General features: G+C 41.0%; 1 protein-coding gene across 10 annotated transcripts in view; it reads left to right on the top strand.

The window, feature by feature from the left end:
• The first annotated feature begins 21,326 nt into the window (after positions 1-21,326).
• The window catches only part of KLHL29 (kelch like family member 29), a 389,077-nt gene continuing 382,754 nt past the window's right edge, over positions 21,327-27,649 (top strand). For 6 of the 10 annotated variants that reach the window (XR_015282702.1, XM_086875697.1, XM_086875695.1 and 3 more), the window contains exon 1: positions 21,405-21,675. The gene's annotated coding sequence lies outside the window, so the exon portion shown is untranslated. Of the gene's footprint in view, positions 21,676-27,649 lie in introns of all 10 variants that reach the window. The other 4 variants (XM_086875692.1, XM_086875694.1, XM_086875691.1 and 1 more) reach the window with 3 other exon arrangements.

The following is a 27,649-nucleotide window of genomic DNA, read 5'->3' as shown; positions in this document are numbered from 1 at the left end:
GCGGGGGGAGAGCGGAGCCCAACAGCGCTCCGGGCTGCTCCAGCCTCTCCTTGCCATTTCACCCTCTCCTTGCCATTTCACCCTCTCCTTGCCATTTCACCCTCTCCTTGCCATTTCACCCTTTCTTTCGTTAAAACGCGAGCTTTGCACACACTCTGAAATGGCTCCAAATTGTAAAAAAAAGAACCCTTTCATTTTCACACCCCTGTAGGACTGCAGGATGCATTGAGGAAGCCAAATTAAGGCAAACAGTGCTCCTCTCGATCACTTAAAGTTTGGGCTTTTGAATTTCAAGTCTGCGAGTGAAATGGGCTCTATAAAAATTGGGTACTTATGGCGTCATTTAAATGTCACTGAATGTAGCAGAGGTTAAGCAAGCAAAGTCCAGACACAGGCAGTGATGACTGTGGCATGAAATGAGAAAGCTAAAAAAAAAAAGAGGAAATAATAAACCGTGTATTTATCACAGGCAGCAGCATAAGAGGGATCTGAAGAGGAGAGTTTGGTTTGTCTGATAGAGCATTATCTGAAATTAAAATAAATATAACTCTTTATAAAAGGGAACTGACAGTGTTTCTGCCTGTAAGGGGAGATTTTAGAAACTTAAAGATCATGTTTATGAAACAGAAAGTGTGGGCAAAATCTTTGCTATATCAGGAGCCCTGTTCCACAAAGTCTCTAATTTAAAGAGATGGGTGCTATATTGCTGTAAAACAAGAGGTATTTACAAGGTGAGAACTCTGATACTTTGCATCGTTACACATAATTAAAATAAGAAATATTTTAAAGTACATTTTAAGGTTTGACAAGTTTTTTCTGAACATGAAGTCCTGTTTTGTGCTACCTATTTTAATACCTTTATAGGTTTTGTAGAGATCCATAAATTTAAAAACAACAAAAGCCTAGTCCCTTAACTTTACTTAGATCCTGATTCTATATATAGATACATGCAGAGATGAAAAATTTCATTTCAGAACTGTGAATATTCATGTGTGTGCATCTCCCACAGCAAGTGCATCTAGAAGGAAAGTTCTTAAAAATTGAAAGACACATTAAAACCCAAGCAGAACCATAAGTTGTTGCTTGTACATAGTGAGGTTAAAAGTTAATGCACAGCTATGGACCTTTCCTAGTGGAAGCACAGCTCTTCTGATCAGAACTCCTTCATACAGAAATGCAGGATGTGTGTGGCAGAAATGCTGAATTCTCTTAAATTCAGTCATTTCCCTTTTCAGTACCTGCTTCATTCTCCCCTCTTTCAACTGAAGGCATCTGGTGTTAGACCACAATCACTGTCCCCCAAAGAAATAATTCCAGTATTGACATTTACAACTCTATATAAATACACCCCAATAAAGGCATTTGGGTGAAGTGTGGCAGGTAAATAAAGATGATGACATAATGGTGCACACACTATTTAAAGCAAACAGGGAGGAAAAAACGCTGCATGCTGGCTCTCAATAAGATTAAACATCCTTCTCTTAAGGAAGGAAGTGAACCAGAACTGATCGGAGCTGGAGTCAGTGGAGTTTGGGAGAACTGCATGACTGTGAGGAGGGTCATTCCAGTTCTTTTGGAAATCGATTACATTCCCCAGCTACCTACTGTTATATTGCACCAGGATATTATTGTACAGTCTTGCTACAGAGCCCTCCATTACAGAGCAGCTCTATTGGCATTTCAATGCTCAATGAAGGCTAGAATTGCCACAGAGGTTTCAATTAAAGAAAATTCAAAACGAAAATGGAGAAGGAAGAAAGAAGAAAAAAGGCTGGGTTGAAAGTTTCCAGCAAAGGTATTTATGGCTGTCTGTCACCTTCACTTTTTTCTTCCTGTCTCCTGAAGGGAAGTCTAAAGCATCCATTTAAACTGACGTGTTTTGCAGAATTTTTGGGAGGAACCCTAATGGCATCATTCCAGTAGTGTAGCAATAAATAAAAAAATAGATATCCTTACCCATTTGGTATAAACTCAGCACTGCCCAAGTTAGAAGGGGGTAAACTACATTTACCTGTATTCCCCCTTCGCTGCATCACTGCAGGATGCTACTAGGACATATCAAAAGTAGTTATTCCATCCATAGCAGGCTATAATCACTATTTTTCCTAACTCCTAGTCTGGTTCAAACACACCGTGGTACCCACCACAACTACACAGGACTCCATATATCCTTTTCTAAACTGAACAGCCCAGCAGAATGGGTGTTTACTGCTTACTTTGTACACATCAACATATAAAACCAGAGCACTCCCTGGACTGGCAGAGAACACAACTGCTTGAAAAATATGGCTTAAGTTTGATTCTACTAAGGTTTGATATTTTTAATGTTTTATCTTTTGTATTTATGGTCTGAACAAATTGGGTTAATTGCTTTATTGGCTGTACCAGACCCTATATTTGAGTTCAAGATTAACATTTCAGCCAGTTTCCAAGGTGATGGCCATTTAATTATTGTTTATGTAGAAATGATTAAATGCCAAAAAAATCCTAGCTAAAACTTGAAAACAAGGAGGGTCTGTAAAAAGCTAAACAAAAACCTAAAGAATTCAGGCAAACATGTGAGATCCTGTCTATAAGGGGGTTTAGTTCCCTTAAACAATTTGATGTCAAGAACACCTTGCTGTTTACAAGGAATTTACAAATCTTTAATTGCACTTTCACCATTCAGTTACATTCTTTAAAACTTTCCACAAGACCAGTCCAGAGTGAGAGGCTGTTGTGGAGGGCAACAGCCATAGCTGAGAGAGTTCTTTTCATGCACAGGTCCCTCTTTAATCCTTATTTTTACATCTTGATTGCATTTCACAATAGCAACCAGGCACTCCAGGCAGTGTTTTTAGGGCAATTACTACAATTCTTGGGTGGTCACTCTGCATTAGATTTCATGCCTTATAAAACAACATGAGGTGTGCCATAATGACTCAGAAATATACAGCCTTTCATGTCCTATTGCTTAATTAAGGAGGGTGTTTTGCAGGACAGATATTATTGCTAGTCTGTGGTTTTTAATTTTACTACACAGTAAAAGCAGCCTAATTCATACCAGGAATGGGAAAACCTGCAAATTAGTGCATTTTCTGAATTAGAAAATAAGTGAATAAAACTGCAGAAAGAAAATCTAAATGTGAACATGGCAATATTAAAGCAAATGTGCTCATTTATCCTGGGAAATATAGCTGAGTCTCATTTTGTTGATATTTAATAGCCTAACACCTCAGATTTTTTTAAATATAATGAGTCTTCAGACCCCAGACCTACAAAGAGCTCCCTGTGTGTGAACTCCTGCACAAACATGGATTTCAGCAAGGCCTCCCAGGAGAGCTGTCTGAGCATCACTTGTGGCCGTACGGAGAACAGGGTAACAAGATACTGGAAGGACTTGTTGAGACAGCAGGGTTTTGTGGCAATTATCATTTCTGTGAGGTGGTGAAATAAAAGCCAGTGATCTTCCAGTCACTTCTACATTAGCGTAAGTACTGTAACTTTTAAAGCCATGCTTAATTTTTTGAGAGGCACTGATAAGCAGATAAGTCGCAAAAGTTGACCTACTTGAATAAATATCTATAATCTGACCAACAGTGTGCTGCAATCTCTATTTCCCTCTCCCTTCTTTATAAGCCCACTGGCTTTTTTATGCTGGCTATATTTATATGGCAATCTAAAATGACCAAATGCACAGACAATACATGGAGTAAGTGCACTCACTTGCTCACCTCCCTTTCTCCCTGTGCTACAAATTAGCAAAAATGTTGATCCAAACATTTACCCCAAATTATTTTGACTCCAACAATTTTCCAGATGTAGGCAATGAAGAATACAATTTATAACAAATGCCAGTGATGTTGATGCTCTCAGGGTTCAAAGCCTGGTGTTTGAAGGCAGTGGGGCAGCACATAAGGAGTACAAGATTCTCCAGCTAAACCCAAACATTGTTTTTAACCCACTGGCCCTTGCTGAAGGCCAGTTTGCTCTATCATTTTCTACTGGCCTTGTCTGGGCAGCTCTGCCTGCCTCATTCCTTATATAAATATACCCTAGCCCACAGTACTTTTATGAACTGGAGAAGATGAGCAGCAACCACCTATTCAAGCTTTGATCAAGTTGGCCAAAAGAGATTATTGACCAAACTGGCCAGATGAGATCATTGGCCAAGTTGACTAAAACACCTTTCAACCAAGGCTCTGCATAGCTTTGTTGACTCATTCCAGGAGCCTGTTCCAAGAACTCAGCCAGAATTGTCATTTTCATCCTGCTTTCAAAGAGTTTTAGCTCACCAAACACTGCCTGCACCAAGCTGGCAATCATTAACACTGAATTATAGTCCCTAGTCTTGTGGGAGCACACTCAGACAGCAAAGAACTAATTGTTTGTCTACTGGATAAGTTCATGGGGTCATCACTACAGCTTCAGACAGAAGTCCTAAACCATCCATAACTGCCTGGTTCATGGTTTGCTGCTTTTTTTTCAACAAATTGTGCTGGTATCACTCTAACCTGCAACGGCAACTTCTGGGCATCAAAGTGTTATCTCATGGAAAATAAGGGAATTTTTCACCTCTCTGGGAGACAGGTTTCAGCCTAAGTTCTGAAGAAGTGTGTGATGTCCCTTCCAAAAGTAAAGATTATACTACTGCCAAAGGAATTATTCAGGGCTCTTCAGTCTGAGACCTGACTACCTGGAACCATGAGCCTCAAAATAACTGAATACTTTTGAAAATAACTTTGGGTTCTTGATCCACAGCAGCCATTATCTTAACAGCCTCTCTGCAGTGCAGCATGAGGAAATATTTCCTTCCATCGATTTAAAATTTATATGCAACCTACTTCAATGAAATACACTTATTTTTCTCTTCCCCTTAGGAAAAGAGTGGGGGTAAAAAATAAAATAGCTGCTCCAGTTTTATTTATGCTCTCTGTAATCATAAATATCTGTATTCAGTCTCTATTTACCTGCAAAACAATACTGCAATCTCTCATGCCAGGCCCACTTCTGCTGTCGTTGGAGTCAGTGGTCAAAATTCACATGGATCTCACAGGGAACCAGAGCAGGCTTTGTGTATAAGCTGTCCTTCTATATCTCACCATCTGCACTGAAGTAAATAAAGAATGCCATATTAACATTGCTGGAAACAGAAGGAGAGAAGGATATACCAGCATTTGCTAAATATAAAGTGATAAACAGTTTTAAAAGGTGCTACAAATAATGGACAGCTTTAAAAAAAAAGTTACAGCTGCACTATATGTGGCTTTCTTAAACAGGTCTTAAACAGGTTGAGACTCTTCTTTTAGTGATTATTCCCTTTATTAATATATTGTAGCAAATAATATGTAATATTAACAATATAGACAGCACTATAAAATAATTTAAATTATTGGCAATTTTTCACTCTTGCAAGGAGAAAGATTTCATCACAGCCCCAGCCCTGTCATGGGCTATGTGCATGCTCAAATTTGCACAGTTTCATTTAACTGAGAACCACACAAGCCCTAGGATTTATCCCCAAAGATTTTACTCAGGAGTGACAGGGTGAGAGTCTCATTCTGTAAAACATGATGATGTGGCACAGGCTTTAAATCAGTAAAGTACCCCTGTTTAGGAAAATACACCTAAGACAAGAAGCTGCAGGCATGTGCTTATGGGCTTCCACCAATCAGCCTGATTGCTGTATTTTTCCTGAGGCAGAGATAAGGTTTACAGACACAGATCCCAAATTTGGGCCAACCTAAATACTATTTAAATGCATCTCTTTCTCTTTCCTCTCCCTCTTTTTGCTGAAAGAGCTGGGTGCGCCACACATCTTATTCCTATCAGCCTTTATTGAGCTTTTTATAAATGTGTAAGAATAAAAAATAATTCAGCATCCCAGACATCTTCTTGGGTTTAAGATCTTAACAAATGAGGACACAGCTGGGCTACTTGGTCTGTGGATTTGCTAGCTGCAGGATTAAGTCCAGCTGAGCTGAAGTTTATAAACCAAGTTATTGACTTTAAAAATTCTCATACCGCTTATCAAAACACACCACATTGAAAGAACACCCTTCCCAGAATCAAATGTGGCAAAGCCTTCTCAATTATAGACAGCCTCTCCCCATACAGCCAGCCTCACCATAACCCTACTAGTCTCCTGCATCTATTTTATTCCAAGACTCACTCTCAACTTGCTGTAAAAGAAAAAAAGTAATTTCTATCTCCCATCCTAAATAAGCAGGGTCTGGGCAGCAAAAAGTTGGTTGTATACAGCCCAGCACTGAAAGTGGAAATAAATCATGCCCCAGGAGGCATCATCGTCCCCTAGTAAGGCCCAGGCTGCCATTAGGTGCTACTCACCTGAAAGGATTTGTCTCTAGTCTGATGTTAGCACAGCGCCTTTGTACATTGCTTTTCACTAAAGGTCTGATCCAGCTGCCATTAAAATCAATGAAAAGGCTCCCATTGACTTCAAAGGTGTTGAGATACACAGTATATTGCAGTGGATGAAAAATACCAAAGGAAAAGAAAACCTGTCTTTTAGTATATACTTTAAATTTTCCATGTCTGTCAATGCTGAAAACTGGTGGGGAAGGAAGGGGGGGAGAGGAAAGTTTTGACAAAAGAAGATGCTTCCCCATTCACTTCAAACTGCATCTTTCTGTCAAAAATTGTTTTCAGTAGCAAACATGTTTAAATTCTAAACTGCCAGTAAAGCCAAGGAAGAACGTTAAACCAGACCATCTTTGGAACCATACACTTACTCATCAGCCATCAGACTTTCTGTGACTTTGGAGGCTTAATAAAAAGAAAAAAGGTCGAATATTAGTGCTTTTATTGCTCGTGTCTATAGGGAGGATCCCAGAGCCTGACTCAGCCCAGCGCTCTGTGACAGAGATAAGGTGGGATAACACATAGAGGAAAGAGAGGTATTTATTTGAGTACAGAAAGCTGGGCCAGAAATCCACCTATGAAGCTTTATAGATGCATATATTTAAAACTCCTTTCAGTAGCTTTATATGCCATTACAGTTATTGGATTTTTCATCTTTGACTTAGCTACGAATTATTTAATTAGAAACTTCAGTACCTGCATAACTTTGAAAACCTTCCACTATTATTCTTATAAAAAAAATAAAAAAATAAAAAAATGCATCTAAGAGAATTTCCCAGCAGTCAAAACTTCTGTGGAAAGCAGTAGTACAACTGGGGTAGGCTAGATTATTCAAGGATTTGGATCAGGCCACACTGGTTCAGATTACATCTGGCTTTCCTTGAATGTAATGACCCAACATTTGGTTATTTTTTCATGAATACAATTTACTACTAAATTATTCCCTCTGGATTCACTGGAATCTGACAGAAAACACGTTGAAAGCACACAGATGTTTCTATTTTTTAAAAAAAATACTCATTTTAATTAATTCTCTGGTTTTAAAATATTTTATAACTCAGTATCTCCAGCAGGTTTTCCTTTTTTCCTACCCCCAGTAGACTACTTTGAAGGAACAAGCTGCTGAAACTCTACGCAGGGCATTTGTCCATTATGGAAGGGAGATCACAAAAGCATTTCACATCCCGCTGTTCAGAGAAAGAACAAGTCTATTTCTACCTCACATGGCAGGGTCGTGCACATGGTGGGTTCAAAGAAGAATGATGGAAAAATGCTCTGTATATCAGATACAATTATATGAGATGTATAATCGACTGCACAGACCTAACTTACCTAAGGGATTCCTGCTGACCCTCTCACAGAATGGCTTCACCTCAGGGATTCCCATCCACCAAAGGGTTCTGCAGGTAAATGGTCTTCCCTCTGGGGTTAACCCCTTGCACACCCTGGCAAATATAGCATCCTTCCAAGGTACCCCAACAGAGGTGCTGGGAATTTCTGCTAAAAATCTGACCTGACAGCATGTGGAATGCTGCTGGGAGGGAAACACATGCACTTGAGACACACATGAAGTTCCTCCCCTGCAACTACTGTCCCCCCATCTCTGCTCAGAAGACCACTTAGAGCTCAGGGACCTGATACATGTCTACAAGATCCACTGTCTGTGCTCAAATCGATCTCACATTTCACAGTTGCCCATGGGGCACTCTGTCCTCCTCACATGGGCACCATCAGAATGCAATGCACTGAAACACACTGGTTTGTAAAACATTTTTGTTAGTGACTACCAAAATACTCTCTTCTGGGAGCCAGCAGAAAACCCAAAGGTTTGGGTGAATTAACAGCTCAGGGCCACAGCTAATGCACTTCCCAGGACAGTAGCCCTGACAGCGGGCAGGAAGGGAATGGCTGTGTTAAAGGTAAAAACTCTGATGAGCCTGATTTGGAATCTTGATAAATAATTAATTTCACAAGGAAGAGATAACACAGTATTTTTCACTGACCCTAATGTCAAAATACTTCCTTTTCCCTGTGCTTCATGTTGGAGAAAGTATTGTGTTAGCACCTCACTTTTACCAACACCACTGTCCTGTGAAGAGCAGAAGTTGGAAGCAATTAATTTTGGGACTCCAGCCCTGGACAGGATAACCCATGTGCCTAACTCCACATGAGTAGCCAAAGACCAAGGGATTACTCCTGAAAGTTGAGTGACAAACGTGTGCTTTTCTGGTTGAGTGTTTCTGGCACGAAGGAATCCCAGCTTTGCAGGACAAAAGAATCTCTAGCACATAACAAGATATTGCTCTTTAAAAGAGTCATTGGTGCACAGGAATAGGAAAATATAAATGCCAATTCTGAGTGAGACAAATATTTTTTTCTGTGTAGCAACAAATATCTTGAAATAGCTTGTGCTGATGAGTGAACAGAGGATTAGATTTAAATTCAACATATCAATGTACATTTATAATCCTAAATTTCAAAAATTACTAGCCATTTATAGGCTGAATAACACCTTCTGCACTCATTTTAGCTAGTATAAAAATCATAAAGGTTAGCAAACTGTGTGGATCAGAATATAAACTAATCAGCATCTGGGATTAGGAAGAAATCTCCTCCAATTCATTGGTAAAGTCTTCCTCAAATACAGAACAGAGCCCATTATTGTTTGGCTGTTAATAACTCAAGTGACATTTGCCATATGCCATCAAAGGGCCTGGAGTCAATATGGATTTTATCTCTGTTAAGGTCTGCAGATTCAGCCTCAAATTGTGAGTTCACAATTCAATAGTGAGTTGAGCATTCCCATTTTAAAACAGTATTTGAAAATGGTGGGGATTACTTGGAAATCGTGTGATGCCAAGGTGCAAGGGAAGAAGTCACGGAGGAGCAAAAGAGAAAGGAAATAAGATTTTGACATAGGACAAATATCAAAGTAGGGGATCTTTTTTCCTTTGCCAACTGTGCTAAAGTTGTCTTTTTAAACTAGAATCACTGTGTAACTCCAATCAAATCACATTCAAAGCAGTTATTCTAGTATGTCCCTAGCTGCATTTCTGCAGTAATTTAAGTATGTTATTCATATGCTGAGTTTCTCAGAGAAAGGGAAATAAACTGAAGGTGGTTTTTTTCCCCACAGTTAAGAGTACATTGAAGGTATGACCTTAAAGTAAGGATAAAAATCAAGATATTCCTCGTTGTTTTTTTCTGGAATAAATTCTGATAGATTAATAAAGGTGGAATTAATTTAAGCCTCAGTTTCTTTTGCTTCAGAATCTCTAGAAAAGTCATAATTTGTGCTAGAGGGGATCTGCAAGAAAATGTCAGTGTCTCTGAAGGGGACATCTCTGCCACTAAGAATTAATAAGATGTCTTTAGAGGTGGTGATAGTCCTTTACCAGAAGTACAAGTTGACTTCACGAATTAGCGTTTTCCTGGAGCTGCCAAGAATCTCAGCTCGAAAAAACCCTCACTCTCTGATGTCCCTTGCTGAAATGTCTGCATCCCATGTCCCTGCAGTGCAGACATACTGTCTCAACTGCCTGTGCTGTCCTTATGCTGGTAGAAAGACTAGAGAGTCATAAAATCACAGTATGATTTGAGTTGGAAGGGATCTTAAAAGTCATCTAGTTCCAGCCCCTTATCACAGGAAAGGAGCACCTTCAACTAGATCAAGTTGCTCCATCCAATCTGGTCTTGAACATTTCCAAGGATGGGGCATCCACAACTGGATTGAAAAGTTGCATTTTCTTCAGAAGAGTCCAACCACCAAAAGCGTTCCTCACGTTAAGGCTACCTTCTAACATCAGAAGTCTGTACCCTGCATGGCAGGGGCCAAGGGAGGATGCCTAAAACAGGGAGCTGATGTAGGAATAGCTCCCTAGCTTTCCTTCCCTCACTCCAGTTAATTGCAGTAGTTGGATTTCTTAGGCCAGCAACAGTGCCTGTGTGTTCAGCATCTCTCTGCTGACGTTTTGCCTTCGGGAACTCAGCAGTGCCCTTTCTGAACCCACACAAACTGCTGGCATTCAGTGGTGTTGTGCATGTCCTGCATTGAGGGGCTGGCCAGTACAAATGACGAGCAGAGCTCCCTCGGGCTGTTTTGAAGCCGGCGCCTGCTATTTGCCTGTGCTGGCCCCAAGTGCAGAGGTGATGCTGGCACGTGCCTGGAAATGCTGCCAATCATGACGCCTGCCAGAGCAGCCAAACCTGCTCTATTTTCGGGAATATGAGAGGTTATTACTGTTATTTCTTAATGCTGAGTGAGGGTCTGCAAGCCTACAGCCCCGGGACTATGAGAAATAAAGGGTTCCCAGAGGTGCTTCCTTGGGCTCCAGCCAGCAAACACCTGCTCACGCACAAAACTCTCCATTCAAGCCAAAGGGACAACACCTGTCAGCCAGTCTTGCCTGCCATGACACCTGCCTGGCTTCCCCAGCAGAAGAAAACCTGCTCCAAGCTGCACCAAGTGACTGATGCGCTCCATGCTAATATTTGATTCACAAGTCATAAATCTGCTTTGTTCATGTGGATCTGGGGTAACAGTAAAACAACCACTGAAGTGGAAACTGCCACAATTTCAGCCACTGCCAATGAGTAGTAAGTTATTGTAGTTTGACTACTTTATGCATTACTGAATCAAAACTCAAATTAAAGGCAACTTTTAGAAGACACTAATATGATTTCTGAGCTTCTGGATACCTTCAAGATCTATTTTTTGAGCACTGAAATTTTTAGCTATATACAGACCTGATGCTGTAAAATAATACTGAGAGTCCTGACCTGTGATTTCCTATTAGTCACTATTGAGAGTTTTCTGCCTGGGCCTTACATCTACATGCAATCATTGCCAGAAACTAAGCAGGGTGTTCACAAAAATCACTTAGATTACTTCAGAAAATCACTAATATATTTGGGATAAAATACAGATTCCTTGTGGAAAATAATCAATCATAAAATAGTTTGGGGTAGAAGGGACCTTAAGGATCCTCTCTTTCCAATCTCCCTGTGCCATCGGCAGAGACACCCTGCACTAGATCAGGTTGCCCAAATTCCCATTCTACTTGGCCTTGAACACTTCCAGGAATGGGGCATCCGTAGTTTTTCAGGGTAACCTGTACCAGGTTCTCACCACCCTCACAGTAAAGAAATTCTTTTAATGACTACTAGATGCATTACTGTTGTCTGCTTTTTCTAATGTCTATTGTAGAAGTAAAAAGACAGATTTATATTAAACAGTCACTTTAAAACAGTGAGACTAGCAACAAACCATCTTTTTGAGACAGAAGGAAACATCTCCCAAAATATCCAGACACAGAACGAGATACAAAGTAAAATACTTTGCAGAAATATCGCTGCTTCTTTTTTTGAGGAGTATGATGGAGAACACTTGGATAGGGTGAATCTATCCAGCCAGAATGCACAGAGAATTTAATGGAAAACACAACACACAGGACTACTTGTTGGAAGCATTCATGCTTAATTTGCCTGTATGTGATCCCCTGGAATATAACCATTTCCCCAATATTCAAATACCAAGGGGTTCAAGAGGCAGAAAACTTGCATCCAAGTAAAACATGAAGGAGGATGTTCCCATCTTCTTCACTGAACAGGCTATGGGATTTATTGCATTGTATTGTGCCATTTCAAAATGGTTGTAAAAGTTTGTCCCTAGGCATAAAACCTGCTCACTTACTTTGTAGCAGTGCATCAGCTAATGAGCTCTTATTTGCCTTTCCAAATTAAATTATTCGTTACAGGTAGAAGGAATTTTGCAGTGGTGGGTTAAAAGTAAGAGAGTGAAAAAAGCACATTAAGCAACTTTTCTAGTCTGCTCTAATTCAAAGGTACTTTACTGTTCTTCTAACACAGAAGTACTAAACTCACACATCAAGTAAAAGTTGCTGGCAAACTCTCAGAAAGGTGCCCTTTTCTTTCACCGTCTTTCAGTGGCAATGCTGCCGTTTTCCCCTGCCTCCAGTGGTTATGTCATCTCTGAGGTCAGTTTTCTGCTTCTTGAACATGACTTGGCTGTTTATGAAACGTGAAATCAGCATCAACAACCCGTAGCAACTTCAAGAAAGAAGCCTTGGGCTAACAAATAATAAAAAAAAAAACCTTATTTTTGCCCACAATGAGAAAAATCTACAGAGCTACCTAAGGGCTTTCATTGCCTTCGGCACAGAAGGAATCCACATTTAGAGAGTGCAGCCTAAACATTTTCACTCTCTGAGCTCATCATTTATTTCAGTGGCAGATGTCCCTATGTGAGACAACCTCACCAGTCATCAATCCCTCTTTAGATTAAACATGAAAGGGGGTCTATCCTCCCATCAACACAGGGGAGATGTACTAATATGGCCCAAATTAATGTACTAATCATTCTCTGACAGATTAGAATTTAAAATATCCCAACTCTACCACTCCAAAATCACACAGCCTCAGTCTGATTGTTTGAAAATCAGTGTTGGTCATCAGGGAGCTCAGATTTCATCTGAATTTTTTCAGGGTATTGGGCACCAGCACACACATTATGCTGGGGCAGAGGGGAAGAGAAATGAAAGGGGCAAGTCAGGGGACCTTGGTGAAAATCCCAACACAAGGCAGTTCAGCCAAACCCTGGCTTCTCCTCAGTTATTTAGTTACAGAACAGAATTTTCGTCCATGAGAGCGTTCACGGAAAACACTATCTTTGCACATACTTGCTTGAATACACACTCGCATAGGTTTTCATTCTCAGTGTTTACTGGGGCCCTGGTTACATTCTCCAGACAATTTACTCATATAATGTGTTTTTTTCTCCCTCTGGCTACCGTGAAACAAAGCTTCAAAAGGGGTAGGCAGGAAAAAAAATTCCTCTTGCTAATGTTTTTTCTCTCCTAAATACTGAGGAATTCTACTTCCCTGGCACTGTTCTCACTATTTACATGTGTGTAGCTGTGTACATACCCCAGCTTACTAACCCATGCTCTGCACAAGGGATATAACTGAATAGGGTTATTCATAACCAAACCCTCATACAGCTCAGCTGGTGCCAGGATTTTAGTCTATGCTCACGGGGCTGTGATTAGTCCTAGAGAACATTATGAAAATCAACCTGGCTAATTATTACTCCAAATAACTGAGACAGGAATGCAATAGTTTCCAGGAAATACTATAAGAGAAGCAAGATTTGAGTGTTTGCATTTGTTTGTTTGTAAATGTTCTCATTAGCTCATCTGTAAGATTTATGCTCCATGCAAGAATTACCAGGGGAAATTCTATAGACTGTTCAAAGAAAGAAGGCAAAAAGATCATCACATCACTCTTTTTGGATACAAAAGCCTCTGAATGCAAAAATTTTGCGTAGAATATTCATCACAACATTGTTAATCATATCCTTATTGACTATACAAACCATTTATAGAATGTTTCCCAGCATTTAAAAACAGAGCTGAGAACCTGATTTCCCATATATCTCCAAGCAATATGTTTTATCCCTATTTTAAACCCCTAAATTAAAACAGCAGTTTAGTCCTTGGGAGAGTACATTTATGTATGAAACAAAAAGAACCTGTCAACAATCTTAAGACCTCCACAAAAGCAGAAATAGACTAAATGAGAAACATCTACATGATCCCAGTATGAGCAGTGTACCTTATGCACTGGAGACATCATATAACTTCCAGGACCCCTTCCAATCTGACATGAGGCAAAAGACCTAATTAGTTTAACTACTGGAATTAATTTTACTATAAATATGAAAGGAAAAACACAGCACTGAGGCACCTGTGATGAGAGGAGGATGGGGTTGCATCAGTGCAGAACAGTGGTAAAAAGCCATCCAAAGCCACCCATTCATCTCTGATGCTCCAGATGAATGCAGAAAATAAAACAATTCCCAAATAACCAAGATAACATGTAGCCAGTTTCATCCAAGGGAAAAAATAAATCCTTCCTAACAGTCTGCAAGACCTCACTAAAGCCACAAAATGAGACAGTGATTATTTGCCAGTAATTATTCTCCATTGAAACTGCAGGTGTTAGGAGGATGGTGAGAGCAGCCCTGGCAGTGCTGATCCCCAGAGCCTCACAAGGGACCGAGGAATAGGAGGAAAAACAGGTTCTCAGGGTGCGAGACAAGGAACCGCCACCAACATCCTGTCAAGGCTCCCACTCACACACACACACAAAGATGTACAGATTTTTCCACAAAGCATATGAAAGAAAGTATTTAAAAATACATATTTAACATCCTCTTAAACATCACTACCTGTGACAGCTATCACAGGGCAAAACAGTGTTATTATTTAGGTCTCTGCAGGCTAGGAAAACATTTCTTCTTTTAAGAGTGGATTTGTCTGACTTAAGTTGGCAAACACCTGGTCCTGTAATGCCTTTGTCAGGTAGATAAAGTGGCTCCTCACTTTTGGGTATCTTTTCCATGGGTCAGTACCTACCTGCAGTGACCAAGTCACTTCTCAGCCTCTTCCCTGATGAGCTAAATAAGTTGAGCTGCTTATGCCTTGTGTTGTCATGCTTCTTTTCCGAATCCTTTTTCATACCTTTCCTTTGAACTTCCCTTACTATTTCCACATTGCTTTTGAACTGCAAACACCAAAACTGGACACGGTTCCTAACTATAGCCTTACCACTGTTGTGCATGTGAGCAACAGCAAATCCTCTTATCTGCTTGATATTACTCATTTTACATCTCAGGATTGCATTGCCCTTTTAGCAACAGAATTACAGTGAGATTTCATTTTGAGGTGCTTATTCAGACAGAATCCAAAATCTTTTTCAAAGTCCTTGTTTTCCAAAAAGAGCCCCTGCCCTGCACAGCCTCTTGTCTTAATGCTTTATTACACTGCCTTGCAGTAACCTAATGTTCAGAATTTTTTCATTTTATTCTGACCTCTTCATAAACTGAAACAGGGTAAGTTTAAATTAGATATTAGAAAGGTATTCTGTACTGTGAGGGTGGTGATGCACTGGCACAGGCTGTCCAGAGAAGCTGTGGCTGCCCCATCCCTGGAACTATTCAAGGCCAGGGATGGGACTTTGCACAGCGTGATCTGATAGAAGGTTCCCTGCCCATGGCAGGGGAACTGGAACTAGATCATCTTTAAGGCCCCTTCCAATACAAACCATTCTGTGATTCTATGATTAATCACTTCAGGTCGTTCAGCAATAATAATTTGCCCCTTTATTACTTATTCTTCCATTTGTTCACCATTAACCTGTGCTATGTGTAAATGTGATTCTGTATAATTTCTTTGATAAGTGATAGAAACACTTGGCCTTTGCTCAAAACTTCATTCCTAAAGGAATCCATTAAAAATAGTTTTATATAATGTTCAGAATCTGTGAAAAGCATGAACCAAATAAAAAACAGAAGCATTATTGTAATTTTAGACTGACTTTTACAAGACATTAAGTATAAAGAAGGAAAAGCTCTCGTTATAGTCAGAGCAATGATGCCACCCTCTTCCAGGGTGATGAACTCCCTTAATGCCTGTAAGGTACTGAAGGGACAATCTGTTTGCCTCAGACATCTACCTCATATGTAAACTTTGGGGTAAATCAGGCCTTCTAAAATAGATGTCTATAGGTATGTGAGACCTTTGAGTGCATCCAGGCTCCAAGGTATGTTGGCATGCCTGGCTGTGCCTCAGCTCTATCCCCAGGAAAGCCCAACATACCAACCTTCCCCTATCAAGTTTTCTATGGGTCTGAAGGGACCTTCTCTGGTCAGTCTGGGTAGAAGGAAAACAAAGATAGTGGAGTGTAGCACTGTCTCCATCTCACTCCAGAGCCTGGATATGATTCCCTGTATTATCAGTGGCAACTAGTGCAAGTGGCCACTAAGTATTCTGAGAGGCTTCAGCAGCACCTACTTGTCTCATTTTCCTCTCTGTGAACCTGCTTTTGGTTCTTTCCACAGTCAGGTTTATGAGGTACTTAACATTTACAGGGAAAATTCAGTATTTAATTAAGCTGAATTACATCTCAGCATTTTGCTGAGATTGTTTGGGAGGCCATCTAAATATACAGAAAAATTATGTGTAAATGCTGAACCAAAATATTATAGCATATATTTTGGTCCCTCTATTAAATGACAGAACAGCAACATCTCTCCTCTGTGCCCAAGATGTCATACCACTGCTTCTTTCAGAGCTGAAATGAATTATTTACAATTAAAATTACCAGAATCACAGAATATTCTGATTTGGAATTGACAAGAATGGGGGGCATGATGCCTCTCCTAAAGGAAATGTTACTGAGTCATTTATATTTTTTTGTTCTCACTCTCTGTTCTAGTTATGCCACAGATGGCAGAAAATAGGAATCAAACCAATTTAATACAGACATTCAGTTCAAAATGGCATGTATTTTAGTTCTCCCTGTATAATTATGAGGAATAGGTGGAAACATATTGTTACTGTTTTAGACAAACAAATCAAACAACACAACTCCCTCTAAAATCACCTTGAAAGTCCAATTCCTCCCACATCCTCCCTCATAAACCAGTGTAGTGGAGTTACTCTGATAAAACTCAAGCAGCTGATGCAATGACTTCAATGGCAATGAAAATGCCTCTCCATGTGACTGAGTGGGACTAGAGGTGACTGGAAATAAAGTTGTTAAACAGAACCTTCATAAACTTTCAAAAAGTCCAACAAAAACCTGACTTCTCTGCTATCCCAAACCATTAGAGATTTTCAAATAATTCAAGACAGTGCTCTAGACTCTGCCAGTATAGTGAAATAGATCTTACTTTTATTACTCCCCATCAGAAATCACAATCACAACTCCAGCAGAACCCACTTCTGTCTTCTGGGGGAAGTTTTAGCAAATGGTTCTGTCATAGCTAAGAGAAATCAACTCAATATACTGCTTGCTCTTAGAGGATCAGACTCTTCTCATTCCCTTGACAAGTCAGGGACAAGGACGTTTTGGCTCATACACCTAAAATCACACAAATCTTTATTTCACCAATTCCAAGCAAATGACTTCATAACCTCTGCTCGCAGAGATGTGTGTGTGTCTGCAAACAGTTTGTGGTCAGGTTAAAGAGCTAAATGCCTGAGGAAATCAGGGATATGTAAAGTTGAAGAGTTAGAATATAATCCTCTTGTGAAAAAAATACATGATTATGGGGATGATCACATATCTTCCTCATCTCTTGGTACAATAATTTCAGTCCCTCAGTAAGTTATCAACCAAACAGTGATGATCTGACACTCTTCTTGTCTGAAGGTTGATTCTTTTCACAAGAATAGTTGCCTGCCTTGATGACTGCCCTGTAAATGACATGGAGATGGGCATGGTTTGGGAAGTAAGAAGGACAGAATCCTTTCCTAACCAGCTCTCAGTGACAGGACATTGCACCTGCCACCTCTGCCTTCCCACCCCGAGAGCAGCTTAGATTGCTCAGCAGAAGATAAAAGATTTGCTCAGGGGAGAAGGTATTTCATTTAACATGGTGTGCCCATAGAAGTCAATTATGTTTTTCAATAAATTGCACAGGTTAGTAGTTTTAATCCATCTTAAATTCATATTTTGGCAACTAACTCAAGCTGCACATATAAAAATTACTTTAAATGTCGTTTCCTGCTTCCTTTGGGCATTATCTTTCTGTTAAATGCTAAGGATAATTGTAACAGATATGTACATATGAATGCTAAAGCAGCAGCCAACAGACTTTATACTTCAAATAAATAAAAATAGATGATTGAAAAAAACCCTAAGATATCTTTCAAATCTCCACTTACTTTTTCCCCTAATAAACAAATAAACAAAATATCTACTGCCTTATTTTCTAGATATTCTACCAGATCTATTAACATTTTCAGACAGCAGAAAATTAATTCATTGACATTAGAATCTATGTTGTAAACCTGTAATTAAGGAGATCTTCATTAGCTGAAAGCAGAAGTGAAACCTTCCAGTTAAAGTCTGGGCAGCAGACATTCCTCTTTGGCTATGGACTACAAAAAATCTCAGGCAACAATTTCAGAGATAAAATTTCATTACCTTTGAAATGGCTTAACCTGCATTAAAAAAAAAAAAATTAGTAGCTATCTAAAGAATTATATTTTAAATCCCTTAAAATAAATAAGAATTTCACTCCCTTAAGCATGTACAAACCTAGAGGATAAGTTTTACCACAAAGTAGGAAATACTTATAGGAATCCCTTTGCAAAACTCTAGTACTCAGCTACTATGCTGGTCCCTGTGATACATGCCCACAGCTAATCGAATGGCATTGCCATCAAATATTTTTCAGATGAAAATGAAATCTCCAATAAGATGAATAGATCTGTGTGTCTTCTAATATTTTATCAGAAGATGGACTTGATGCTCTGACAATTCAAGATGCCATTAGTTTTGATATGATCAGCAAAGACAGGGGAAGTTGTATTATTCTCATTCTAATACATGCCTTGTAACATAATGATCTATTGCTAAAAGAGGAAATCTCTTCTTTCAGAGAAGCAAGCTTTACCAGACACCAAAGTCTTGCAGGGTATCAGCTGCCTAATCCAAAATTGGGATTCTTTCAAATAATCCTCAGCCTGTCAAGCACAACCCTTTAACAGATTCTATTAAAAAAAACCACAGCCCCATCCAAATAAACCCCTTACCCCAGAATACCTGTTTTTCTGGAAATAGATATTTTGTTTCATTATTAGCATTTGAAGGATTCTTATTTTCAGTGTTATTATGTGGACAAAGGTTTGCTTCCCTTAAAACCCAAGATACGTAAGAGGAGGACAGGATTTCCCGAACTCTGAGAAAGGATGTGAGCAGCAGTGGATCTTTTCCAGTGCCAGGAATAGCATGCCAAGCACTAGGGAATTTCTCCAGATCCAGGTATTAATCTTAATTTTAAAAAAACTTACAGACTGTTGCTTCACTTCACCAGGAGCAGGATGCCCCCAAATAACTTTTCAGCCACCTGACCTTCTCTAAAAAACCTGCCAGCTTTTTTCTCAGAATCAGAGCAGAGAAAAGAAGGAATTTTAAAAAATAATAATAAAATGAAGCAGTTTCTTCTTAAATACTGAAGTTACTAAAATAAAATTGGAGCAAGAAAATTAAAGTATAATGGTATATTCAATGTAATCAAATGCTTATTCTTCATGAATATGAAATTGTGATGCTAATTCTGAGTTGAAGTCGTTTAGATCTAGAGTAAAGTCACTGAGAATCAAGAAATTCTTTGACATTCATTACCTGTAACTGAATGCAGAATCTGACCCTATGTCAGCATTTGTAAATCAGGTGTTTGACAAAATTTGATGGGAAAACTAAAGTCAAGATCTGAACTCTATCTTCCTGAAGTGAAAGAATACAGAAGTACCTCCCTAAAATGAAAAATGCAGAAAATGGTCAGTATAATAGATATATAGAGCTTCATAGCTTAAAAGTGCTGTCCAAATATTAGCTAAATCCTTACCATAAACCTGTGAGGCAGATAAGATGGAAGCACTTATGCTAAAAATAAATAAAACCTAGAACTGTCTCATATAACTGTAAAATTTTATTAAAAATAAACAGGGCTGGTTGGTATCCTTAACCTCAAGGTCACAAAACAAAGTACTAGGCACTGGAGGATAGCAGCAGAAGCCAGTACTCCAAAATCACTGTGTCTAATTAAGGATTCCAAAGAATCTCTGCTTTATGCTCTCTCCTGTCTTGAAGCATTCGCTGTGAGAACATTCAAATGCCATGGGGAGACTGACACGCTACTTGTTAGGTCAACAGTCCCATCGAGACTTCTTCTCATCGGCTTCGTCAGATTCTGGGCCAACCATATATGCTGGGCAAATAATGCTCCACCAGGGCAAATAACACTGGGCAGGGCTCAGTTCGAAAGGGAGAAAATCAAGGGGGGTAAAAACCTGTGTGGAAATCAGAAGAGTGTGTCATGCGTGCATGTGCTAAATAATTCAGCTTTAAACTGTTCTGAACTTCTGACCCTCACACTCCACTGTGATGTACAGGACTGGAGGTTTCAATGTTAGTCCATGATATGTTAAAGACAAAAATGTACGAAGCCTGCCTGTTCTAGCGTGAGACCATATTCAGCTAAAAGCATTCTAATATTAATGATGATGGCTGGGTTTGGAACTGTTTTAGTCCACTGCAATAATTTTCATTTGTTTATGAGGTTGGGAAGAGAGAAAATGAAATTGCTATGTTAGTGCTGCACCCTGCTTCCTCCAGGCATTGGGCAGCATGTGTCCCTTTTCCAATAAAAACATGGATTTGCCTATTTCTGTGGGTTGTGTACTTCCCTCCCTTCCCTTTGCTGGCATTTGGCACAAATGCCTTACTTCCAACACGTTTGAGCATAGATGCATTTTTTTAACCAGCGAAGTAAGGAGAAAAGAATTTGATTAAGCTTATTTTTATGCTTACAGGAAATATAAAAGACAAAGTGTTCTATGTTTAAAACTACAGCATATGCAGCTTGTGTGCACATCAGAGAGATCCCTACAAAGCAGCACACGCAGATACAAGATTATACAGAAGAGAGAGACAGATGCAGATTTCCACGCGGAAAATCTCTAGTGACTCCAAACGCAATGGATATTAAAAAAAAAAAAAGAAAAAAAAAAGAAAAAAAATAATTTAAATCGCGTTGTTGGGTAAGAATGGTACCAACGTATTCCAACACTCCTGTGGACTTGCAGAGGCCCGGGATCACGCCCTCGGGGAGCGATGATTTCATGAAGCGGGGCAATATTTCTTTCCAAGTACCCGCTACTTTCCCGCGGGCAGCGGGAGCGCGGTGACCTTTGGAACGCGCTGTCCCCCTCACGTCCCCGCCGAGGGCAGCGCTCGGGGCTCCGGCGCCGCCCGCACCTGCGCCCGGGCGGAGGGAGGGCGGAGGGAGCGCGGAGGGAGCGCAGCGGGGCGGCGGCGGGGCCAGGGCCGGGGCCCCTCCATCCTCCCTCCTCCCTCCCTCCCGCGGGGGCGGCGCGGCGGACGGGGCGGGCCGGGCCGGGCTCCGCCGCCTCCCGCCGCCGCCGTGATTGGCCCGGCCCGCCCCTCGCCCCGGCGCCCAGGCCACCTCCCTCCCCGGCTAAAGCGGGCAGTAGGTGAGGGGAAGGCGGCCAGACGGGAGCATGGTCGCGGCTCCGCAGCAGTCTCCGCCGCCGCGCCGCGCCTCCCTGCCCGGCCTCCAGCGCGGCTCCCGGTGCCCGCAGCCGCGCGGGGCTCTGCGTTAGCGGCGGAGGCTGCGATGCACAAGCCGCCGCTGCCGCCTCCCGCCGCCGCGCATCCTCCCGCCGCCTGAGGACGCGGCCGCCTGCGCCCCCGCGGAGGGAGGTAAGCGGCGCGGCGGTGCCGAGCCCCCGCCGAGCCCCGGCCGCCCGCCGCGCCGGGCATCGCGGGGCTGGGGCTGCCCTGCGCCTGCGCTCGCTGTCCGCATTAAAAACTTCCTGCGTGCCTCCCGCTGCCTGGGGGGTGCCGTGCGGGGGCCAGTGGGCCCTCAGAATGTTGCTGTGATGGTTTGGGGTTTTTTCCGGGGTTTTTTCACCTTGGCGTGGGGGGTCTCCGCCCCCGCCGCGCACCCACAACTTCAGGCGCTCGCTCGGGGAGCGGCGGCGGCCGCTCAATTCCACCCCCCCACCCAGTCCCGGGGGCGGCGGTGTCCCCGCAGACCCCCATCTCTCCGGGGCCGGCTGTCCCGGTGGATCCTCCATCCCAGCCCCGGGCCCGCTCCCGGAGCCGCCGCGGAAGTGCCTGGCACGGATCGGCGCGCAGCCCGCAGGCAGCTCGCTTCCCTCCCCGCCTGCTTTCCCAACGCCTCGGCCAGCCCCGTCCTCTCCCTGCGCCTGGCATGCATTCTCGTCCCTCTTCTTGTTTCTCCATATCCCCACGCGTGACGCATACGAGGAACTTTACAGCACAATATTGCTTAAATATATATGCGTATGTGTGTGTATATTAAAACATTTCTCACGATTCCCATGCCGATGACATGTCCTCGCCGGTGTGAGGTTTGTTTGGCTGCTGTGCTTTTCCATTGATGCTTTCTTTTTTTTTTTTCCTTTTTTTTTTTTTTTTTTTTTTTTCTTTTCGTTTTTCTTTCTTTCCCTGAGGGTTGTTTTCCTGTAACTTATCTCCGAGCCCAAGTGCTGCCTGGTGCCGTTCGGAGCACAGAGGTGCATCCCTTGGGTGCCGGATTTCGGATGGTCTGGCTTAGGCAGGGAGAGAAAAGCTACTTTCTGTTTTGACATTGAGTGGACGTGGCGAGCTGTCCTTGTCGTGTGAGGATGCAGGTCTGTGATCCCCGGGATTTTGGGTTCAGGTCTCTGTGCCTCCCCGGAGGGTGGAGAAAGGTCTGGAGGAAGGGACTTCTGGAGATGGATGGCGGTGTTTGTCGTACACTTCATAAACTGTGTGCTCATCGTCTCCGAGGTTATTTTATTTTTCCTCCTATGGTCTCATTTATTAAACTGAAAATGTCCCTTGAACGCTGGAGACAGATTTATCTCCCCACCACAACCAAAAATGATGGAGCCCTGGTCATGTAGTTGGCTGCTTATCTTTTGTTACTGTCTATGAAAACTGCATAGAAAAAAAATACAGCGTTCTGGTAACTAGATTAAGGAGGATTTAATCACTTTTCCATCAATGAAGGAAAAAACCATGCATGTTTGCTGCAGGCTTATTACTTGTTTAAATGGAAGATTATATAAAGCATATTTCCAATAAATGAGGAAACTTTCTTTTTTCTGGTAGTCTTGAAAACAACTGAGCAATTGTGTATGTGTGTATAGACACATGTGAGTGTGTTGCACCGATTTAAACATGTTTATCAGGCTCTTCTTTTGAGGTACTTTCAACAACCCAAACTATGGTAGCTTTAAGGTGACTGCAGATAACAGTATTATTGTTCCTTATAATTAGCAATCTGCTGAAACTTTAAATCCTTCTTGAAAGACAGGATCTGTGTGAGAGAAGGGGTAGTGTTCCATAAGCTTTATTTTTTTTTTTTTATTATTGTTTGCCTCCAAACCAAAGCAATAGTATGCCTATTATTGTTGTATTTTGGCTTCAACTGCTAATGGCTTTATTTTTTTTTTCTCCCCATGTGGAGAAAATTCAAGTACAGCAATATTTTACTCTGACATTTATCTGCGTCAAACTTTAGTTATGCTCGGGAGATTGTTTAATCTTCTCAGAATAATGTTCAGGATTGTGGCTTTTTGTTTGTTTATTCTTATAACCTGTTCTTATTGTGTGTATTTCTGGAAGTTGTCTTCAGTTTAGGATGAAATATTGGAGCTATGCAAATACTTTAGTGACCCAACCAGGATGAGTCTTAGCTTGCATATGTAAACTGTGCTTTTCATTGCCTTGTTTTGCATAGCTGTTTTTTTCCCATAACATCAATGTTGATATTTCCTAATAATGCCTATGGTTTTTTAATTGAAAATGAACATTTGATGCTTGATTAACTAACTTCTTGAAAAAATGAGGGTATCACTGTGATTTATTTAAAAGCACAAAAAACATCCCATCATACCAAGTAGTTGTCTTGCAAGTAATGACCTGTAACACTTAATTTGGATAAATTTTTGTTCATGTTCATTTTACTTACAATAAAGGGTCTTAAATGAACTCTGAAATACGAACTGGGCTCTTGATCTCCAACTGCCTGACTTTCCTGCATTTGTTGTCTCCAGTAGCTTATGAAATGTGTGCACAGTGTGTCAACCTTTCCCGTAACAACAAAACCTATGAGCAAATGTTCAGTGTGAATTATATTACCGAAATAAAATATTCTATAGTTGTCATGGTTACAAATAGAGGCAGGGTTACTGGTTTTCATCTGCATGCTGGGGAGGGGGGATCTAGTTTTGTCACTTTTTAATTACGTTTCTAATGAGTGATGGTCATACATCAGATACCCAATATATCGGATACATGGCACAGTGAATTAGATTTTGTCAAAGTCTTGCTGAAACGAAGCAAAAAGTGGTGGTGTACAGGAACAAACCCTTCTTCATTTTTTTTCTCAAAGCAGAAATCTTGAGGGAAGAAAGTAACCAGCTATCTGTTTTGTCTTTGCTTCTAGATTAGCATGCTGCTAGGATTGCTGCTCTTCTTCAACCAATAATAAAAAGTATATAGTGTGTATGTTGACTGGAAATCTTCTCAATGAAAGGAGAGGAAGGCACAGACCTAGGAATTAGATGTTATTTTTGGGTTTACTGAGCACTGTATCTGGTGCTATCACTTTTAGTGCCTGTTTGCGAGGAGAATTCATTATGCCCAGGTTTGCTGTGATAGTCTCTCCGGTGATGTTGCTCTGCTCCCACGCGTCCTCCTCTGCCAGGTAGCGATCCCTGGTGTCCCTGGGAGTCGCTCAGGTTTGGACTGCGCTGGCAGCCACCAGAGTAGGGACCGTGACTATTTGCAGTTGTTGGCGCTTATCCCAGTGCCGTGTCTCTCCTTCTCTATGCTCATCTGCAATTCAGTCTTGTCCATGCCTACTTGTTTTCCTGACCTTTTAATTTAGTTCCGATACCTGATGGACCCAGTTCTTCTGAAGCACGGGGGGAAAAAAAAAAGTGTTCAAAAGAATTATTTTTTCCTTCCCTTCTTGCCTCTGTGTGCTGTGGTGGAAATTCCTGCAGTATTAGGGTGGGAAAAGTACCCCATGGTTTGTAAATGGAGAGAAATTCCAGGCTGTCCCGTCTTGTTTAACCCTTGTAACTTGCATTGTATCCTTTTTGTGCAATTTAGTTTTTAATCTTAAAACTAATTTGAAGTTTTCTGTTGCACTTTGGAGTTTTGGTCTCTCTTTAATATTTCTGTTGAGATTTTCTATCATTCCTTCTTTAGGTTTAGCATGATCTTACTTGAGATCTGGTAATGGCTTGTCCACTAAACTCCATGGATCACTTGGGTTTGCTGCCATAGGCTATGGACCCAGGGAGTCCAGACAGCTGAGGGCCTGATCCAAAGCTGCTCTGTTCGTAGAGCCTTAACTTTATATTACAGCACTGAAGTCTACATCATTTTCAGATCACTAATTCTTTGTGCCGTGGTTGAGACTTAGAGCTAGCTAAAAATCTCAGCATGGGTTAGTGACTTACTTGGTTCCTCTGCTTTTTTGCTTTTCTCTCCACATCTTCCATTTTGCACAGTGTGCAGATTCAGTAACCTTAAATATGACATGGTATCATTAGGTTCTGTGATTTATTTGTGTATCTAATCAGTTCCTTAATGTACTCACCTCTCTGCAGAAGAAAGACAGTGTGAACCCTCTATCCTAAAGCACATAAACATAAAAATTAGATAATGTTGAATATACCTGCAGGTAACTGAACTACTGCATTAACCCTTTGTCACATTTTTTAAAAAATTTCTTGTTTTATGTTGGCTTACCCAGTGTGGAGAATGGTTTCAGCATCCCCCTGTGCAGTTAACTCTTCCATGAAGTTACTTGTAGGAAGGTGGAGCTCCTGTGTGGAGGCTTAAGATGCTCTTCTCAAGAAGTAAACTGCCAACAGCAAATCCGGGTGTGAGGTTGTATGAAACATAAACAGCTTTGACATGCTTCTGTCACTTCTGTGTTTCCTTTGTTATCAGAAGTACAAAGAACTCCTCCTCAGCTATAAAGAAAGGCATTAAAAGGAAATAGATTCAAAATCTCTTCTGGGAACACCTTTCTGTCAGGTTTTTGCAAGTCAAGAGTGCTTCCCAGGGTGTGAATATGCATCGTGTACCTGGTGCGGTGAAACCAGACCTGGTACAAGCGGTGCCCAGAAGCCTTCCCGGTGCTGTTGTTATGCAGCCAGTTACCTCTGTGCTGTCTTGACCATCTGATAAATGACAGTAACTGAATTCCTAGTCACACTCTTCCATAAATAATTTTATGTTGTGGATTAGGATATGTGGAACATGGGACCATTCTGTCTAATTTTTATGTGCTGCTTTTTTTTTTTTTTTCTTTCTTTCTTTTTAATCTATGGTGCTTAGGCTTGGGTTTTCAGATATTCACAACCTGGATTTTGGCCATAATTGGCATTAACATCAGAAAAAAGCAGGGTTTATTGGTGGCTTTAAATTTCAGGTAATGTGTAGTGCTGGCTTGCAATAGTAATACGGATTCTGTGAAACAGTCTGCTAAAACTATAGACAAGGACTTATTTTAAATTGAACTCGGTGTTCCTTTTGTAGCGTTCTGTGATTTGTGTTTTTGTTTAATTCCCTGCTATCCATTACAATATGCTGTGTGGTGTTCAGTGCTGGGGTTTCTGTTCAGTTCTGGTTTTTCTTGGGTTGGTCTCCAGTTTGAGAGCTCTACATAGGTACAGTTAGTACACAGTTTGATTGGGAAGCAGATTATATCTCAAGGTGTGCGTTGAAACTCGTTCAGTGCAGCAGTTTGCAAGAAAATCTGCCACTGATAAATTTCCTCTGCAACACTGCTGTTAACTAAAATCTGTTAAGTGTGCCCTGGCAGGAGTGTTTCTTGGACTGTCAGTGCAGATGAGAGATACTGTGAAGAATCCTTCAAGTTGATACAGAGGTATGTGAAGCAACAATAGTGTTTGGTAGCAGGACTCAAATTAAAGATGTGCCTAATTCGTTGAGCTGGACTCTGTGCATGTAACTCTTCTTATTTTTGAATCTTGGAGAGAGACTTGTTATCAATCTTCACTCCTGTTGTTTTTTTTTTAAAGCCCCCCAGACAAACCCAAAAATCTCCATCCCAGAACCAAGATCTGCATAACAATGCAGACTTAAGAAATCCTGGGTTTAAAGTGTGATTTAAGGCCTTTTGCTTCAGACACTTCTTAAAGTCCATGCTGATGAGTAATTAATATTTAAATCGGATAATTCTGCTCTAAGATCTGCTTTGTCAGACCTTGTTGTAGGATTTTGGTTTTGGTCTGCAAAAGCAATGTTGGTGGATTTGCAGATCCCAGCATGCTGTAACTACTCAGAGAAAGGTTTATTTTCTCAGTCTGAGGCTTAAACATGCTTTTCCCCTTAATTAGAGGGAGAAGAATTTAAATGCTGTTAGTTTTTCCAGCCACAGGAAAACCCTAGATCAAAAGGAGAGGTGAAAGAGTTCAGGAAGTTCATTGCAGTAATCACACAACATGGAATAACTTTAAAGTGGATGCAGCTGTGTTTACCTGTGCTTTGAAATCTATAGGTATTGTAAAGTTTGGTTGATTTGTAGCTTGTTGAGCACCTGAATTCATTAAATGATTCCTAACATATTGTATGCTTCAGAAACTTCATTTTTCACTTTCTCTTGATTTTTTTTTTTATT

Source organism: Cyanistes caeruleus, chromosome 2 (genome assembly GCF_971803275.1).
Source record: "Cyanistes caeruleus chromosome 2, bCyaCae1.hap1.1, whole genome shotgun sequence".
Classification (NCBI taxonomy): Eukaryota; Metazoa; Chordata; class Aves; order Passeriformes; family Paridae; genus Cyanistes; species Cyanistes caeruleus.
Note: the sequence above shows the minus strand (reverse complement) of the source record. Positions and strands in the feature narration are given on the sequence as shown.